This window comes from Canis aureus, chromosome 22 (genome assembly GCF_053574225.1).
Source record: "Canis aureus isolate CA01 chromosome 22, VMU_Caureus_v.1.0, whole genome shotgun sequence".
NCBI classification, from domain to species: domain Eukaryota; kingdom Metazoa; phylum Chordata; class Mammalia; order Carnivora; family Canidae; genus Canis; species Canis aureus.
The window spans coordinates 19475413-19494141 of record NC_135632.1 but is presented as its reverse complement, the minus strand read 5'-3'; the positions used below and the strand labels follow the sequence as shown (position 1 = coordinate 19494141).

Here is an 18729-nt window from a genome sequence, read left to right as displayed (position 1 = left end):
TTAAGACTAAAAACCATAAAACTATAAAGGAAAAGTATGTATTAAGCTCCCTGACATCAATATGCCCAAATTTTTTGTGATCTGACTCCAAAGGCAATGGCAACAAAAGCAAAAATAAATATCAATATTTAGTTTGATATCAATATGATATCAAAATAAAATGCATCTGCATAGCAAAGAAAATTATTGACAAAATAAAAAGGAAACTACAGATCTGGAAAAGATACTTGCAAATCATGTATCTATTAAAGGGGTTAATATCCTAAAGAACTCATACGACTCAGTAACAACAATTCAATTAAAAAATAGGCATGGGGGCACCTAAGTGGCTCAGTGGGTTAAGCGGCTACCTGTGGCTCAAGTCATGATCTCAGGGTTCTGAGATCAAGTCTCCCATCAGGCTCCCTGCTTCTCCCTCTGCCCGTCCCGCTACATGTGTTTTCCCTCTCTCTCTAATAAATAAATATCTTTTTTTTAAATGAGTATGGAAAAAATAATTTTTAAAAAATAGGTGGAAGAGCTGATGGGACATTTTTCTGAAGAAGACACACAGATGGCTAAAAGGCACAAGAAATGTTGCTCAAGACATCACTCATCATTAGGGAAATACAAATAAAAACTACAAAGCATGTGTGCAACACTATTCATAACAGCCAAAAGGAAAAATCAGTCTAAATATCCACCAACAAATGAATAAAGAAAATCTGGTATGGGGTGGCTGGCTGGCTGAGCTAGTAGACCATGTGACATTGGAGCTTGGGGTCATGAGTTGGAGCCCCACGTTGGGTGTAAGGATTACACAAAATTATAAAATAAAATTTAAAAAAACAAAAATTTGGTATACACAAACAATGGAACAATATCCATTCTTAAAAAAAAAATCCATTCTTAAAAATGAAGGAAATCTTGCCATATGCTACAACCGGGATAAACCTAGAGGATACTAAGCTGAATGAAAACAAAAGACAAATACTCCATGATTCTACTTATAAGAACACTAGTCAAAATCATAGAGAAAATAGAATAGTGGTTGTCAGAAGGGGCTAGGGATAAGAAAAGGGGACACTGTTGTTCAACATGTACAGTTTTAATTTTGCTAGATGAAGAAAGTTCTGAAGATCAGCTACAACACAAGCTGTATATCGTTTTAATATAAATGACCTGGTAAGGTGGTAAAACAAAACAAAAATACTACAATGAGGGGCGCCTGGGTGGGTCAGTCGGTTAAGCATCTGCCTTCAGCTCAGGTCATTAACCCAGAACTCCATATTGGGCTCCCCACTCAGTGAGGAACCGCTTCTCCCTCTCCCTCTGTCTGCCACTCCCCTTGCTTGTGCCATCAAATAATATGTAAAATCTTAAAAAAAAAAAAATTACAATGAGATACCACTTCACACCTATCAAAATGGCTGTTATTCAGGAAGACAAGAAATAACATGGGTTAGTAAGAAGAAAAGAGACCTTGTTCACTGTTAAGGAAATGCAAACCAGTAAAGTCATTATGGAAAGTAGTATGGAGATTCCTTAAAAAGTTAAAAATAGAACTACCATACAATCCAGCAATTCCACTTCTGTGGAAGATAATGAAACATATTTATCCAAAAGATAATGAAAATTCTAATTGGAAAAAATATATGCATCCATATGTTCACTGCAGCATTATTTACAATAGCCAAGATATGGAAGCAACCTAACATAGATCCACAGATGATGAATGGATAAAGAAAATGTGGTATAAGACCACCTGGGTGGCTCAGGCTGTTAAGCATCCAACTCTTGATTTAGGCTCAGGCCATCATCTGAGGATTGTGAAATCAAGCCCTGCATGGAGCCTGCTTAAGATTCTCTCTCTCCCTCCTCCTCTGACCCTCTCTTACTCTAAAAAAAATAAAGAAATTAAATAAAGAAATAATAAATAATAAAATACACTGGAATATTACTGAGCCACACAAAGAATGGAATCTTGCCATTTGTGACAACATGCATGGACCTGTGGATTATTACACTAAGTGAAATAAGTCAGAGAAAGACAACTACCATATGATTCCACTCATCAGTGGAATCTAAAAACAAAACAAAGCAAAACTCATACAAAGAAAAAAACAGACTAGGGGTTGCCAGAGGGAAAGAATGTTGGGGTGTAAAAAAGTGGGTGTAGTGCTCACTTTGGCAGCACATATACTAAAAAAGTGGGTGTAGGAGATCAACAGGTACAAACTTACAGATATAAAATAAGTCATAGGGATATAACGCACAGCACAGTGACTAGAGTCAATAATACTGTATTACAAATTTAAATGATGCTTAAAAAGTAAATCTTAAAAGTTCTCATCACAAGACAAAAATTTAACTTTGTACGGTAACAGATGGTAGACAGACTTATTGTGATTATTACTTTAAAACCTATATAACTATCTAATCATTTTGTACACCTGATTCTAATATAATGTATATCAATACTTCAATAGGAAATTAATAAGTTTTAAACATTGAAAAAAGAACTAATACCAATCCTACCCAAACTCTTCCATACATCACAAGATGATGTAATACTACAGGCCAATGTTCTTATAAACATACATGCAAAAACATATAATATATATGCAAAAAATATATTTTAAAGTACATAAATACACATGTAAAGATTCTCAACAAAATATTAGCAAACCAAATACAATACCATATTAAAAAAAATTATATACCATGACCAAGTGAGACTTACCCCAGAAATGCAAGAATGGCTCAATATAATATCACCAATGTAATAAACCACATTAACAAAACAAAAGGAAAAAAATTAAACACCTGATCATTTGCCCAAGAAAAGCACTGGACAAAGTTCAACATTCTATCATGCTAAAAACAACACTCAGAAAACCAGGAATCGAAGGAAGCTTCCTTAGCAGTCTCTTCAACAAAAGATGTTGGTATAATTTGATATCCACATGAAATAGAATGAAGCTAGACTCTTACTTTATACATCATATATAAACCTTAACTCAAAATAGTTCAAATACCTAAAAATGAGAGCTAAAACTATGAAATTCTTAGCAATTGTTCCTTAGATGTGACAGCAAACAGATATACTTAAAGGAAAAAAAAGATGAACTGTACCTCATGAAACTCTAAAACTTTGGAAACTACCAAGTAGGGGATGCCTGAGTGGCTCAGCGGTTGAGCCGTCTGCCTTTGGCTGAGGTCGTGACCCCGGGGTCCTGGGATCAAATCCCACATCAGGCTCCGTACAAGGGGCCTGCTTCTCCCTCTGCCTATGTCTCTGCCTCTCTCTCTGTGTGTCTCTCATGAATAAATTTTTAAAATCTTTTTAAAAAAAGAAAAAGGAAACTACAGAGTGAATTAAAAGATAACTCACAGAATGGGAGAAAATACTTGTAAATCATGTATCTGAGAAGGATCTCGTACCCAAATAAAGAGTTCTTTTAACACAACAACAAAAAGACAAAAAATTCAATTTTTAAAAATAAGCACTGGACTTGAAAAGACATTGTTTTCCAAAAACTATGTACAACTGGCCAACAAGCACATGACAAAATACTCATCACCCTTCATTGGTCATTAAGAAAATTCGAATCAAGACTACACTGAGATACGACGTCACATTCACTAGGATAAGGAAATGGAAAAATCAATCCTCAAATTTCAAATGGAATTGCAAATTCATATGGAATTGGATACTCCTAGTCAAAGCAGTATTAAAGAAAACGTTGGAGAGCTCACACATCTCCATTTCAAAACTTAACTACACTACCATAACCAGAAGAGTTTTTTTTCTCATCAAAACAATAAAAACAACAAGTGTTGGCAAGGATGTGGAGCAATAGGATTCCTACACTGCTGGCAAAAATGTAAAATAGTGCACTGTGCAGAACAGTTTGGCAGTTCTCCAAAAACTACACAAAGAATAATATGATCCAGCAATTCCACTCCTAAGTATACACCTAGAAGAAATGAAAAAACATGTTCACACAGAAATTGGTACACAAGGGATCCCTGGGTGGCGCAGTGGTTTGGCGCCTGCCTTTGGCCCAGGGCGCGATCCTGGAGACCCGGGATCGAATCCCACGTCGGGCTCCCGGTGCATGGAGCCTGCTTCTCCCTCTGCCTATGTCTCTGCCTCTCTCTCTTTCTCTGTGACTATCATAAATAAATAAAAAAATTAAAAAAATAAAAAAAGGAAATTGGTACACAAATACTTATAGCAGAACTGATGATAGCTAAAATGGGTATTAGATGAACAATAAAATTGTGGTATATTATTTATATATATTAACATATAATATATATGTATTATATTAACTTATTATATATATATATACAAGAGTATCATCCTGCTATGTAAAAGAATAAATACTGATACAAACTGCAACTTGGAGGCATCACTAAAAATTATAGTAAGTGAAAGAAGCCAGATACATATTAACCAATTTATATGAAGTATCACAAATAAGCAAATCCACAAAGAAAGCAGATAAGTGGTTGCCAGAGTATTGATTTTTGATAGGAGTCGGGGGAATACGGAAGTATTCTTCTGGCATAATGGAAACATTCTGAAACTAGAAATAGGTAATGGTTGTACAACAGTACCATTATAATAAATGCCAGGGAACTGTATTCTTTAAAATAGGTAATTGTATGTCGTATGAGTTTCACCTCAATTTTTTTTAATTGCTGTAAAACCACTATAAACTATCAAACACTAATATGAAATAAATTGTTTCATTGTTTTCTATATTACTATTTATATTATTAATTCATCTCTACAACCCCCCCCCAAAATGTGTAGTGAAGAATGCCAGCATCTTTGAAATGCATGATGAATCCTCACAATTATTTTAATCATGTGTAAATTTACTATACCTACTTTATAAGCAACCTGATGGAAAATTTATAATCTAGGGAACTCAGATTACAGTATAATTTACACAGATAAACCATGATTATTTGTTAATTTAAACAAACTTCTCCCTAATTAAACAAGGGATTGAGAACTCCCAAATAAGTCATATGCATAAGTCATACACATATATAAAAATATGTATAAATAAATATATATATATCTCTCACAGAATTCTGTTTTTTTTTCCTTTCTAACTGAATACTGTTTTCAAGGCATAGAAAAGTTCCCCCGCTCAAGTAAGTTTTTATAAAAATGCTTATTTATAAGGAATCAATTTTCTTATACTATTGAAATATGAATTCATAATGGCTTTCCATAAACAACTAAGCTATTAAAATATTTTTCTCACTCCCTTCTCCAAGGTATTTCATTTTCCCTTCATTCTGATACTTTCTCTTTCTAGTGCTCCAATTCCAATGTTCATGTCTAATTTTTTTCTCTCACACACACACTACTATGTAGAATTAAATCTCTATTGTATTTTGTTCCTCTCCACAGTCCTAGAATGTCGAGATCTTTTTATATTTCATATCCATTGCAATAAGGTTGCAATCTGCATTAGGCACTTCACATTTTAATGTTTATTTAGGTCATAGCCCTTACCCCACTGTAATGCAAAATAAAGTCTGCCAGGAAAAATCTAAAACTAAAAAATAGTAAATAAACCACTTTACTTAATCATAAACTATTTTTATAAATAGCTTAAAAACATAAATACAACTAAAAGCCAAATACAGAAAAATACAATAAACTCATGACATAAACGAAATGGCCATGTGAATTATGTTTCTATTGCAATACACAATAATCACTGTCCAGCTTCTTTGAAAACAAAGGGAAAATGACACTATCAGAAACAATTCTTTTGTGTAGTATCTTGAATCTCTCAGGCTTCATAAATGCTGGACATGACTTGGAACTAGAATGAAACTTGTTCACAAAAAATTTTGCTCACAGAAATTTTGTTATAAAACTGATTAAAGTATCCCAGTTTCTGTGAACCCACTTAAAACAAAGATACTACTTAAAATGGCATTTAAAAAATCAAATATCCAAGAATAAATCTAACAAAAGATATGTGTAACTTCTATTTAGAAAGCTATAAAGGATGCCATTTCTCCCTAATCAAAATCCAAAAACACTTTGTGGTTTGGCTAGGGGTTTTATTTGGTCGGTTTGGCGGTGCTGATAGGGTGGTTCTAAAATGTACATTGAAATACAAGAGACTAGGAAATCTTGAAAAAGAAGATAGGAAGATATGCTTTATAGAATAATCACCCTTATCATTAAGGTCAACAAATAAGGATAGACTAATGTAACAAAACAGAGGCCCAGAGATAGACCATGCATACATGGACATGTATTATAAAAAGATGACATTGTAGCAGCAATGGGAAAGCTTCTTGATATTGTGTTTGATTATTCATTAATGGTGCTAAGACAACTGGATATCCATCATCCATCCAAAAAAAAAAAAAAAAAGTTAAAACTTGATCTAACACTACACACATAAAAAAAAAAAGAAAATCATTTCCAGATAAAGTACATACCTAAACGGGAACAGTAAATATTTCTTAATGATATAGGAGAGTAACTTCATGATCTCCAAGTAGGATAAAAAAATCTTTAACAGGGCAAGAAAAAGGACTAAGTATACAGGAAAAGAATGATGCCTGTAAATATGTAAGAACTTCTCTAAACTAAAAGCATTTTAAAAAGCACATTAGGGAACTACAGAAGATAACAGTAATACTGAAACTGACAAAGCATTCACATTCAGAATATATAAGAGCCTCAATAAATCATAATAGACAATCCAACAGAAAAATGGACAAGTGACAACAATTACTTCACAAAACAGGATATCAAAATGGTCAAAGTTGAGGTGCTCAATATCATTAAGAGTCGGTGAAAATGCACATAAAAATGCTCAAAAATGGCTGAAACTTTAGATTGGCAGTAAGTGCTCAGGAGAATATGAAGGAAAGGGAATTCTCATATATTGCTGGCAGATTTAAAATTTCATAAAACTGCGGAGCCTGAGTGGCTCAGTTGGTTAAGGTTAAGCATCTTCATTCAGTTCAGGTCATTCTGGGAGAGCGTGCAGATTCAGGCAACCTGCTCAGTGGGGAGTCTGCTTCTCCCTCTCCCTCTGACCCTAACCACTGCTGCTGCTCTCACTTGCTTGCCCACCCCCATGAATTAAAAAAAAAAATTTTTTAAAAACAAAATAGTTTGGTAAAACCGCTTTGGAAAACTGTCAGTTTTTACCAATGACATTCCTTAAGACCAGGAGATTTTACTCCTAGACATGCAATCAGCAGAAATGGCTACACATGTATATTAAAAACATACACAGCAGTGTTTTAAGAAGCATTATTTGTAATGGTCCCAAACTAAAAATTATCTAATGCACACCAACAGTAAAATGGATAAACTGTAGTATAGTCACAAAATTGACTACTAAAGTAATAAAAATGAAGTATACGTCCACACAACATGGATAAATCTCACAAATGTGCTACTGAACGAAGGAAACAATACACAAAAAATAGAAGGTAGTTCGTCTACAAAAAATTCTAATAAAGACAAAGCTGAACTATAATATTTAGAGATACACACTTCGGAGGTAGAAATGGTTTTTCAAAATAAGAAAATTATAGCCATAAACTCAAGCTAATGGTTCATTTAGGGGAAAGGGATGGAGCTTTAATGCCAATAGGCATGCAGTGGGAGGAGTTTCTTCATTGCTGACAATGTTCTGGTCCTTAACCAAAGTAGAATTTCACAGTGTTTATTTTATAATTATTTAAATAGTACATTTATGTTTGATGCACTTTACGTGCTTTATTTCACAATTAAAATTATTTCTTCTCAAAAGGCATACAAATGTGAAAGTCTACCAGACATTTCAATTACTATTGCTAAAAGATATGTGAAAGGTATATATAAGTTGACATGAATCACTTATAATGGTTTCCATCACTTAAAGTGGTCACTTTTGGTCTAGTCATAAATGGTTTCTGCTCTAGTCTTCCTCTTGTTTAGCAGTGACGAGGGAAGGTAGTAGAGAAATGTTCACCTTTAGCCCAGAAGGCCGACCTATAGCCTGCAAGTTTCGATAAGGATATATGTCGGTTGCTACATCCTTAAAAGCATCTCATGACTGCCCGTGTATCTCAATGACGGTTAATACCAAACTGAATGATAAGAACCAGAGAAATCATGCTAAATTAGTTTTACCAGTAGAAAATCGAAGAAACATTTATGATCTAATACTCCCTTTCTGACCATGGGTCCTGTCCCCATGCTACTCAAATAAACTTACACCATATAGTGTCTCAAGAATTCTTTCTTGGAAAAAAAAAAAAAAAGAATTCTTTCTTGAACAATGCAGGAGGATCTGCTACAGTATGAATGCCTGTAACTTCCTTTGATCAATCTTTATCAGTTTGTTTTATCTTGGAAAATGATAAAAAATCCTTTAAGGATTTTAACTTTAAGTTAAATCTTTCAAATCTGAGTTTTCCAAAGAGTGATAATGCAAACCACTGATGACTAAGTAAAACAGTTTCAGGTGCTACGCTAACCAAGTTTTTAATGTTATAGCCATTTATTGATTTTAACAGTTACTTTCTATTTATGGCAAGTGACATTAGTTTCCCACTCACTACACTACATACTCTAGTTTCTTTTTGAAATGAACTTGGGAAAAACAGCAACTTAAAAAGGCACTAAGTAAACAATAGCAATAGTAGTAAATACATATTGCAAAATTGAGGACATCTGTACCTGAATAACTGAAGTTCTGAAAATACTGCTATGACCCATAACTTTGACCATGTGCTTCTATGATGCTTATCCTACAAACCCAATTTAGCCATGTAGATAACCAAACATGACACAAACAAGTTCTACTCTTCTGTAAAGCCTAAATACATTACTGTCCATGGGATGCCTGAGTGGCTCAGTGGATGAGCAGCTGCCTTCGGCTCAAGATGTGATCCTGGGGTCCTGAGGTTGAGTCCCAGAGTGGGATCCTCGCGGGGACCTTGCTTCTCCCTCTGCCTATGTCTCTGCCTCTCTGTGTCTTTCATGAATAAATCTTTTTAATCTAAATTACTGACCAAACCCACAAATATGGCTATATTACAACTATCTTCTAATTAGCTAACTGGCCAAAGTAGCTTTCAGTGCTTAAGGAAGAAACAGAGTAAAAACATCTGTTCATTCTCTCCCTTATATACAACTGTCCCTAGTAGAAAACAGCATAAAATTTCAAATTAAAGCTGCCATGAGCTCAAATTCTGACATTAACTAGTTGTAAGACTTTCTCCAAATCATTACACTTTTCCAAGCCTTAGTTTCCTCATATATAAAGTGAGAAAACAACATACAACTTCTGCAAATTATTTCACATTTCTAAGCCTTGATTTGAAAGAAGATAATATATCCCTTCCAGCGTTGTCCTATGGATTAAATGGGAATTTGTTTAAATGGCTTTTCACAATTGTACATAACGGACACCTAATTCATAGTTGCACTCTGTCTCTCCACTTCTCTATGTTTTGTAAATATATGGAGCATAAAGTCACATAGTATTGTTAACTCTGCCCCAACACCTACATCCAAAAAACAATCCACATGCACTTAGTTAACTTTTCATTTTATCCTTCGGATAATCATGAGTGAATAAACAGATATTATAATATCTCCATATCACAAGTAAAGTGAGGCTCAAAAACGCAGAGTAGGCCATACAGGTCAGTAGTGGAACTAAAATGAAAACCCACATTTACCATAAATAGGTACCACTGACTTTGATGTTACGGTCACTTTAGTACTAACAAGAAATCAATTCTACCTATCAGTAAAAGCAAAACTGTAGTGTTTTCAGAAAACAAACAAGCAAACAAAAAAACAATCCATGGATTTGAAGAGTATCCAGCAGATATATAATCCAAATCAGGAATCATGTTATAGAAAGTAACACTTAAGAATTTAATTTTTTAAGGCAACTGAATTTTGAATATAAGTGATAAAAACAATTTCCGTAAAGTAGCAATAAAGTGAATTTCTATTAGTGGCAAATTCCAAGGTCCCTGGCTGGCTCAGTCAGTAGAGCATACAACTTCATCTCAGGGTCAGTAGGTAGTGAATTCAACCCCCATGCCCAGCATAAAGTCTACTTTAAAAAAATTTTTTTAAAAAGTGACACACTCCTTCCAACCTTACCCCATGCTCCAAAGATATTTATTCTCACGTAAGTGGACCAAATGATATTATATATAATACGTAATAACACACCGTTCCTCAGAACTTCATGATTTTTTTCCCCTGGAGAAGAGGAAAATATACAACCTAAAAATCCCCTAAAAAAGGAAGAGATTTAAAAAAAAAAAAAAAAAAAAAAAAAAGGAAGAGATTTTCTTTAAAAAATGCGAAAAACTAACACATATTTATATCAAAACACTCTAAATTCCTGAGACTGAAAATCTATTTTTAAGTATTTCTATTTCTAGATAAAGATAGAAATACTTAAATTTTTCGTTCTCCATTTCACTCTTCAGAAGTAATACATTCTTATTAGTAAATAATTACTAATAGCTTTAGGTATGACAATGGCCATGATTAAGATATCTAGGATTTGCTTCAAAATAATATGGGGGAGTGGGTTGCTGATATGGGTATAGATGAAACAAGACTGGACATGAGAACAATTCTGAAGCTGGATGAGGAGTGAGGATCCACTAAACTTTTCTATCATCATGTCCATGTTTTACGTTTTCTATAATTGAAAGTTGTTTTTTAAAAACTCGTTTTTAATAAACTGATAAATTCTGACCACTGTTCTACAGAGTCCTTTGTCTTTCTGTATTAATTTTTTTTCTGTATTGAAATTTTTCAAGTAATCACATTCACCTAGTAGAAAATCTAGGTTTTTAAATATTCAGCATTATATTCTTGCATTTGATACAAGTAGAATTTTAGGGAGTTTTTTTCCTAGCTGTAAAATCATATGATGCATATTCTTATTCGCTGATAGCAGTTACCATCATGTATGATACTAAAATCTAATCAAATAGACAACCTAAATATTCTGACAAAAAGAATAGGAAATCTGAAACCCTCATTCACTGGTAAGCAGAAATGTAAAGTGATATAACCATTTTAAAAACAGTTTGGCAATTCTTAAACGCCAAACATAAATTTACTATATGATCCAGGAATTCCTTCCACTCCTAGGTAGCAAGGGAAGAGAAATGAAATATGTCTGAACGAAGACTGGTACACAAATGGTCATAGCAACATTATTGCCAAGAGCCAAAAAGTGGAAACTCAAATGTCTGTCAATTCGTGAATGGATAAATGGAATACTCTTCAGCAATAAAAAGTAAAGTCCTGAAACATGCTGTAACTTTTTTTCAAAGATTTTGAGAGAGAGCCCACAAGCACAGTGCATGAATGGGGGGAGGGGTAGAGGGAGAGGGGCAGACTCCCCACTGAGCAGGAAGCCTGATTCAGGGCTGGATTCCAGGACCCGGAGATCATAACCTGAGCCAATGGCAGATGCTTAACCAACTGAGCCACTGAGGTGCCCCTAACATGCTCATCCCTAAAAACACTGTGAAATAAAAGAAGCCAAACACAAAAGACCACATATGGTATGGTTCCATTTACATCGAATGTCCCAAGAAGGCAAACTTATAGATACAAAAAATACCTTAGCAGGAAAGTGGCTGCAAATGGTGCGATTTCTTTTTCAGGGTGATGGATATATTATAAAAGTCAATTGTGATGACTGCATAGTTTTGCAAATTAACTAAAATTCCCTAAACTATACACTTAAAAATGAGAGTACTTCATGTTGTGTAAACTACATAACTGTGATGGAGAAGGCGAAAGAGGCGATGAAGAGGAGGAGGACTACAGTGCCTCTGGGATGATAGGTGAATAGATGGACCTTAAATAACTTGACCAAAGGCTCAGCTAAATAGATGGCATAGCCAATACTGAAATCCAGGCTTGACTACAAAATCCATATTCTCCCTACATCCAGAAGTAAGGGTACACTAGAAGCAACATATATCTTACCAATTTTGCAAGAATACATTCAAATCTACTAGTGAAGCAATATATAGACACACAGAAAAAGGTTCCTTTAAAACTGAGATAAAAATTATGGTAAGAATTAGGAAGAATTAAACATAAAATAAATCATCTGTAGAATGAAGAAAGTAAATACACAAAATCCAAACACGGTGGCTTGGGAAGCAGGACCCAGATCTTATCCATGACTTTATGAAAGCTGAAACCGAATTAACTGAATAGTGAAGAGTGTCTAAACAAATTAAATTTGGCAGTTTGTCTCCAACACTGTCCCTGGATAGAGTGTACTGACCCAGATCTGCTGTAGTGCAGACAGATTTGTCAGGCTATCACAGCTCAATAACACTGACAACTAAAATGATCCAACTAGCTTTGGGTTCATTCCAGGTTTGGTGGTCAATCTTCAGATTATAATCTGCATCTGATACAGGTCTTCCTACAAGAGAAGGCAGTGATAGGTGAGCACAGGTGGACTATTTCACTAGAAAATTACATTTATTACATCAATGTGTATCAACAATGTGATACCCTGTGATATAATGTGTTATATAATAATGTATGGTTTATTCTTTGGACTTGAAATCAGCTGAAACCTACATCACTTCTAGATGTAAATAATAAATCGAACTTCTGAACATATCAATTCTGAGAACCAGAGTCTTGTACATAGTTCAACAATACCTACCACACTTAGAATGACTCATCAGGCAGTCAGCCTTCCCTAGAGATACTCTACTGCCCTGCTACATGCCTCTGAAAACTGCAACTTATATTTTGTTTTATAAACTGGATGAATGCTGTTGAGAAATCTGCAATGTACAAAATGCCCCCCCCCCAAAACATAGCTGCTTATATTCACATTTCATACTCTATAGAGCACTGTTACATTAGCTCTTTACTAGCCAACATCCTCTGAAATGACCAGGACATACATGTTTATTCCCAATACAAGTAAGGAAATGAGGTAAAAGTAATTTACAAAAGGACATGATACTAATAAACACACTGACCTGGATTAAAATTCAGGTCTTTAGTCTCTGAATCCAACAGTTCTACTGTATTCACTGCAAGTCTCTAAAAGGCCAATCCAATAAAACCAAGAAGGCCAACATTTCTGCCAGAAAAACCAATGATTATTTTCTGGTCTTATAAGTAGTCAGAGAAATCCTCTAATAAACAAGAAAGATAATTTTACAGGGATCAGAACAGACCATAACAGAGAAAAATATTCAAATTTGAATAAAGGAATAAAAGATTTATAAGCAATACTAAAGGAAGTACTAACAAAAAAAAGTAGTTTAATTTAGAACCAAATGAAGAATTTTAATTTCATAAATAAATGAAAATAAGTGCCTTCTTTTAGAATCTGGCTACAAAATCTACTTAATGCTCTTTTTGTATTCTTTATTAAAAGGAATGACCTGCTTATAGAAAGGCAGGAGTGAAGCTGCTGTTTGGTTGCACTATAAAAGTGGTATTAAAAAGTATACTATGATTCAGCATTCCACTCTAAGTATAATTATCCAAAAGAAATGAGGGTTTATGTTCACCAAGAAACCTGAACAAGAATGTTCACAACCGCTTTATCACAATAGCCAACAAAGAAAAATAGCCCAGATATCCATGCACAAAAGGATAAAGTAATTCATTTTGGTATATTCATACAGAATACTACATAGGAACAAAAAAAGAATTGCTGATACATGACACAATATGGACGAATCTCACAAGAATCATGTTAAGGCCAAAGCAGCTAAAGTACAAACTTAACTGGTAGCTATAAAAGTTGGAACAGGTGTGAGGGATGGGGAAGAGATAACTGAGGAGAAATATAGAAAACCTTCTGGAGTGTTGAAAAATGGTTTATATCTTGATCTAGGAGATTACATGGGTAAAAATTCATCAAGCTTATAAGCAGTGTACTTTATGCATTAATATGTTCTACTGCAATTTTAAAAAGTTAGCATCATACATTTATTTGGAAACTTTTACACACAGAACTTCCTTTAATCTTAAATTTCAAAACATAAATCTACTCTAAGAATGTAACCATAATTGAAAAAAGTGATTTTTTTACTAAAATTAGCCCACAATAGAATCAACTAAATTACCCCAAAGATACACATTCCAAATTTTATCCTAAAATTTGTATCTTGGTTTGTTGTATGCTTCCATGGAATGGGCACAGCAAATGTAAGGTAATCTCTACCTAGCCTCATTTCAATTATCTCAACATCTTCCAGAAAACTAAAATAATAATTAAGTCCAAGTTTCTCAATGAATAGATACAGTCATCTACTAAGAAAGAGAGAAATGAAGTAAGGGTGCTATAAGAGTAAAAAATTGTTAATAACTGCTGTGAGACATGAGAAAGAACTAGGAATAAAAAAGGATTATTGGGTAATGCTGAGGATCCAATTAAAATTGAAGAGCATGGGCAGCCTGGGTGGCTCAGCGGTTTAGCGCCGGCTTCAGCCCAGGGTGTGATCCTGGAGACCTGGGATCGAGTCCCACATTGGGCTCCCTGCATGGATCCTGCTTCTCCCTCTGCCTGTGTCTCTGCCTATCCCTCTCTCTCTCTCTCTGTCTCTCACGAATAAATAAATAAAATTAAAAAAAAAAAAAAGATTGAAGAGCATGAATATTAGTGGCACCAGTCTGCAAAGCTGTGATTTTCTCCAAATGTGCTTAGTAGCTCAGAACCAGGTACATAAATTTAAGAAATATTAACTGATCTATGGCTATTAGACAAATGCAATAAACAGAGAAAAGTGCAAAGCATCTAAACATATTTCAAAAGTTAGATAAAGTTACAGGCTAGATAAGAAAAATAAGGCAGAAGGGACAAAAACTACCAAAGGACTAAAAGACTCTAAAATACTGAAAAGAAACTCTCAATGTCTACGTTAGGAAAAAAAAAATTCAAGGGGTACCTGGATGGCTCAGTCAGTTAAGCATCCTATTTGTGATTTCAGCTCAGGTCATGATCTCAGGATCTTGAGATCAACCGCCCACCACCACCACTCCAGCCTTGGGCTCTGACGTCATCAGGGGGTGTGGGGGGGGAGGGGTGTACTTATGATTCTCTCCCTCTGCCCATCTCTCCCCTCTCCCCATTTGTGTGCATGCACGCTCTCTCTCTTTAAATAAATCATTTAAAAATGTTTAAAAAGTTCAGCAACATATGCAAAAATTCATGAAGAAATCTTTCATAGCCAAGTACTATTTCTTATTATTTAGAAAATGAAATGCTCCTAACAATTCAGATTTCCCTTTTTGAGAGAATTAAAAAGGTTCCAAATGGAAAAAAGTTCAAATGTTTAAAGTAGTATAATTGCAAATCTGTATGTTCCTTAACATTTCTCTGTAAATCCAATACTTCTAATCAACAAAAGGCAGCTTCCAAGTTTCTTAGTGAAATAGTGAACCTTTACCAAAACCCTGCTTGTAACCAAACCAGTCATCCCTTACGTCAACATAACACCCTTTAATTGACAAGAATTTGTGCAAGTATGTGTGTCTGCTTAAAGTGGTCATATGACAAGAGTTATTTACTTTTTTAAGATTTTACTTATTTGAGGTGTGGAGGGTAGAGAGATGCGAGGGTGGGAAAGGGCAGAGGGAGAGGGAGAAGCAGACTCCCTGCCAAGCAGGGAGCATGACACAAGGCTCCACCCCAAGACCCTGCAATCATAAACTGAGCCAAAGGCAGAAACTTAACCAACTAAAGCTACCCCCGAAAGAATTATTTTTCTATTTCCAAGTTCTGTCTAACTTGAACTTAGAATGAAACTGGTCAGTAACAGCTTACAATGAATCAATGAATGAATGAATGAAGTAGACAGATAAAAGATGGCTGGAAGATAAAAAAAAAAATCTCAGGAAGAATGATACTAGCATATCTGAAACTATAATGTAATAATCTCTAACTAAAAGGTTTAAAGTGGGGCACCTGAGTGTCTCAGTTAAACATGTGACTTCAGCTCAGGTCATGATCTCAGCGTCCTCAGATAAAGCTCCCCGCAACACCAGGCAGGCTCCCCACGTGGCAAGGGATCTGCTTGTCCCTCTCCCTCTACTCCTTCTCCTACTTGTGCTGTCTCTCAAATAAAAAATAAAATCTTCAAAAAAAAATTTTTAAGCAAAAGATATAAAGTATAACAATCAAGCAGAGTCTTTGACAGAAATCTAAATTAAATTGCTCAATTTGGTTGAATCTAAGTACTATTTATTGAATGTCTATTAGTTTGCCCAGCACTGTGCTCTGCTGCTATGAAGCACAAAAAAGCATGTCCCCTTCCCTGAAGACAAGGAAGAGTAAAGAAAGTTACACCTGAATTATCATAATTTCTCACAGTCCAAGTAGTACTTAATTATATGCCAAACAAGTAAAACAAAGTCATAGAAGGGTATTTGCAACTTAACTAATGGATTATTTTCCTCTGAAAAAGTAATCTAAAAAAAAAAAAAAAAATTATGTGGGGAAATTAATAAATTAATTAGAAAAAATAAATCTCCATCAGTCCTGACAGGAGTACTTGATGTTTCTGCGATGTCTGGCTATGGCTTGGACTAAAATGCCACAGCTATGTTTCTGATGAAGGGTAGTAGTGGTAAGAGATTTGGATTTTATACATCAAAGAAATTATACCCACACGTGCATGTATGTACCATTTATACTTTGCTTTGGTTAATAAAACTTTAGTATGTTTGTTTTAGGTGATGGTTATCCCTTTAACATAACGCAGCAAAACTACTAGCAAACTGGTTTTTCAAAGCTATGTAAATTAAACTAGAATGTACAACATAGTGTGAAAAAAATGGCAGTTAGGTTCTCTGGCCAAAATTAAGATGCATTTGCCGCCTACAACTTTATTGTGTACTAATTGTGCTGCTAGTACTGGCATACATCCTCAAAACACACATGTACACAATTCCATTGCTTTAATTTCATCACTTAGCTTACACAACATTGCCTAAGAACTTTACTTCTTGCCCTCTTTACCCATTCAACAAATTCTAACACTGAACAGTTCATTTCAAATGCAAATTTTCACCTCCCAGTGATTTCCTTAAAAGGTAAGCTTTTAAAACACAAAAACCATTCACACTATTAACACTACTATCATCAGTAATGCTATTCAGCCATTTCTACCCATACCATATGTAAAATGGACTGGTATAAGAAGTTTCACACCATCTAGTGTATTTCATTCATTCTACATTTTATATTCTACATTCTACTGTACCTTTTTTGCCTTATTTTAACTTTTTTTTTAAGATTTTATTTATTTATTCTTGAGAGAGAGAGAGAGAGAGAGAGAGGCATAGACATAGGCAGAGGGAGAAGCAGGCTCCATGCAAGAAGCCTGATGTGGGACTCAATCCCGGGACTCCAGGATCACGCCCTAAGCCTAAGGCAGATGCTTAACCACTGAGCCATTTTAACATTTCTGAAGTAAAGATAATCTCACAATCAATAGAATTTATAATTGTGCTGGACAAACAGTAAGGAAACATAGCTGTCATTGTTTAACCATGAATTCAGTCATAGATATTCACCATGTCAACTGACTTATATGCAGTTAGTTTCATGTATGTTGACTTCAAATACCTTTAAAATGTCTTTTAAAATATTCTACAATTTGGCATTGAAATGAAGTTAGCTACTATGCACAAAGGTACAAAAACGGAGATTATCAAATCAAATATTCATTATTGTTGGTAATAATCCCAAGTTTTCTTGCAAACCAACAATGAAGTGAATTATGGGATATGAGAACAGCCACAAGTAGATGAACTTGATTATGTTTTGTTGCATAATATATACCAAAGCACAAGCTATCACACGCCAAGCAGTGCAATGAAGGCAGAAGAAACTGTCAAATCTCTGACAATAAAAAAATGTCAAAGCAATGTGTGGCTGGCGTGACCAATTATAGGCTGTACAGGCATTATGGCATATGTTTCCTTCTCACTGTATGTAAAATAGTATTGTGTCTTCTATTACTGGTTCTGTGAAGTAAGATTTTAAAAATCAGAACCCTTCATTCTTGGTCTTCCCTCCAGTCTTCCCTATCTTAGAAGAGCACCACCATTCACTCAATTATTAAAGTCAGAAACTTGGAAATCATTTTTGACTCATCCCTTTCCCTCAATGCCTACTTTACCTCCACAACACGTATGGAATCAGAACACATCTCTATAACCCCTATTACAACCATAGTCCAAAGCACTATTACCTGTCACCTGGACACCAATATAATCTAACCATCCCCTCCTCCATTCCGCCCCCACTGCAATCTAATAATATTCACACAGGAGTGGGGCATAAGTTCTCAACCTTGGCACTGTTAACATTATGGGGTAATAATTCCTTGGTATAAGGGGCCATCCTGTGCACTGACAAAGGTTGAGCAGCATCCCTGGCCTCTACCCACTAATGCCAGTAGCATATACCATCAACCCCTGTTGTGACAACCAGAACTGTCTGCAGACATTGCCAAACATCCTCTGGGAAACAAAATATCTGTTGAGAACCACTGAACTAAGGGGAGGTTTTTTTAAATGTTCCTCTGCTGAAAACTCTCTAATGGTTTCTCACCTTACTTATAAAATCTCATTAGAACCCTTACCTAAATACACCCTACGTAATCTGGACTCTGGCCTACCTCTCTAGCCTCATGTGATGCCACTAATAC

The 18729-nt window shown here is 34.9% G+C and overlaps 1 protein-coding gene across 5 annotated transcripts in view; it reads right to left on the bottom strand.

Annotated features, from left to right (window-relative positions):
- The window catches only part of STAG1 (STAG1 cohesin complex component), a 395351-nt gene that overhangs the window by 361622 nt on the left and 15000 nt on the right, over positions 1-18729 (bottom strand). The window lies entirely within an intron of this gene.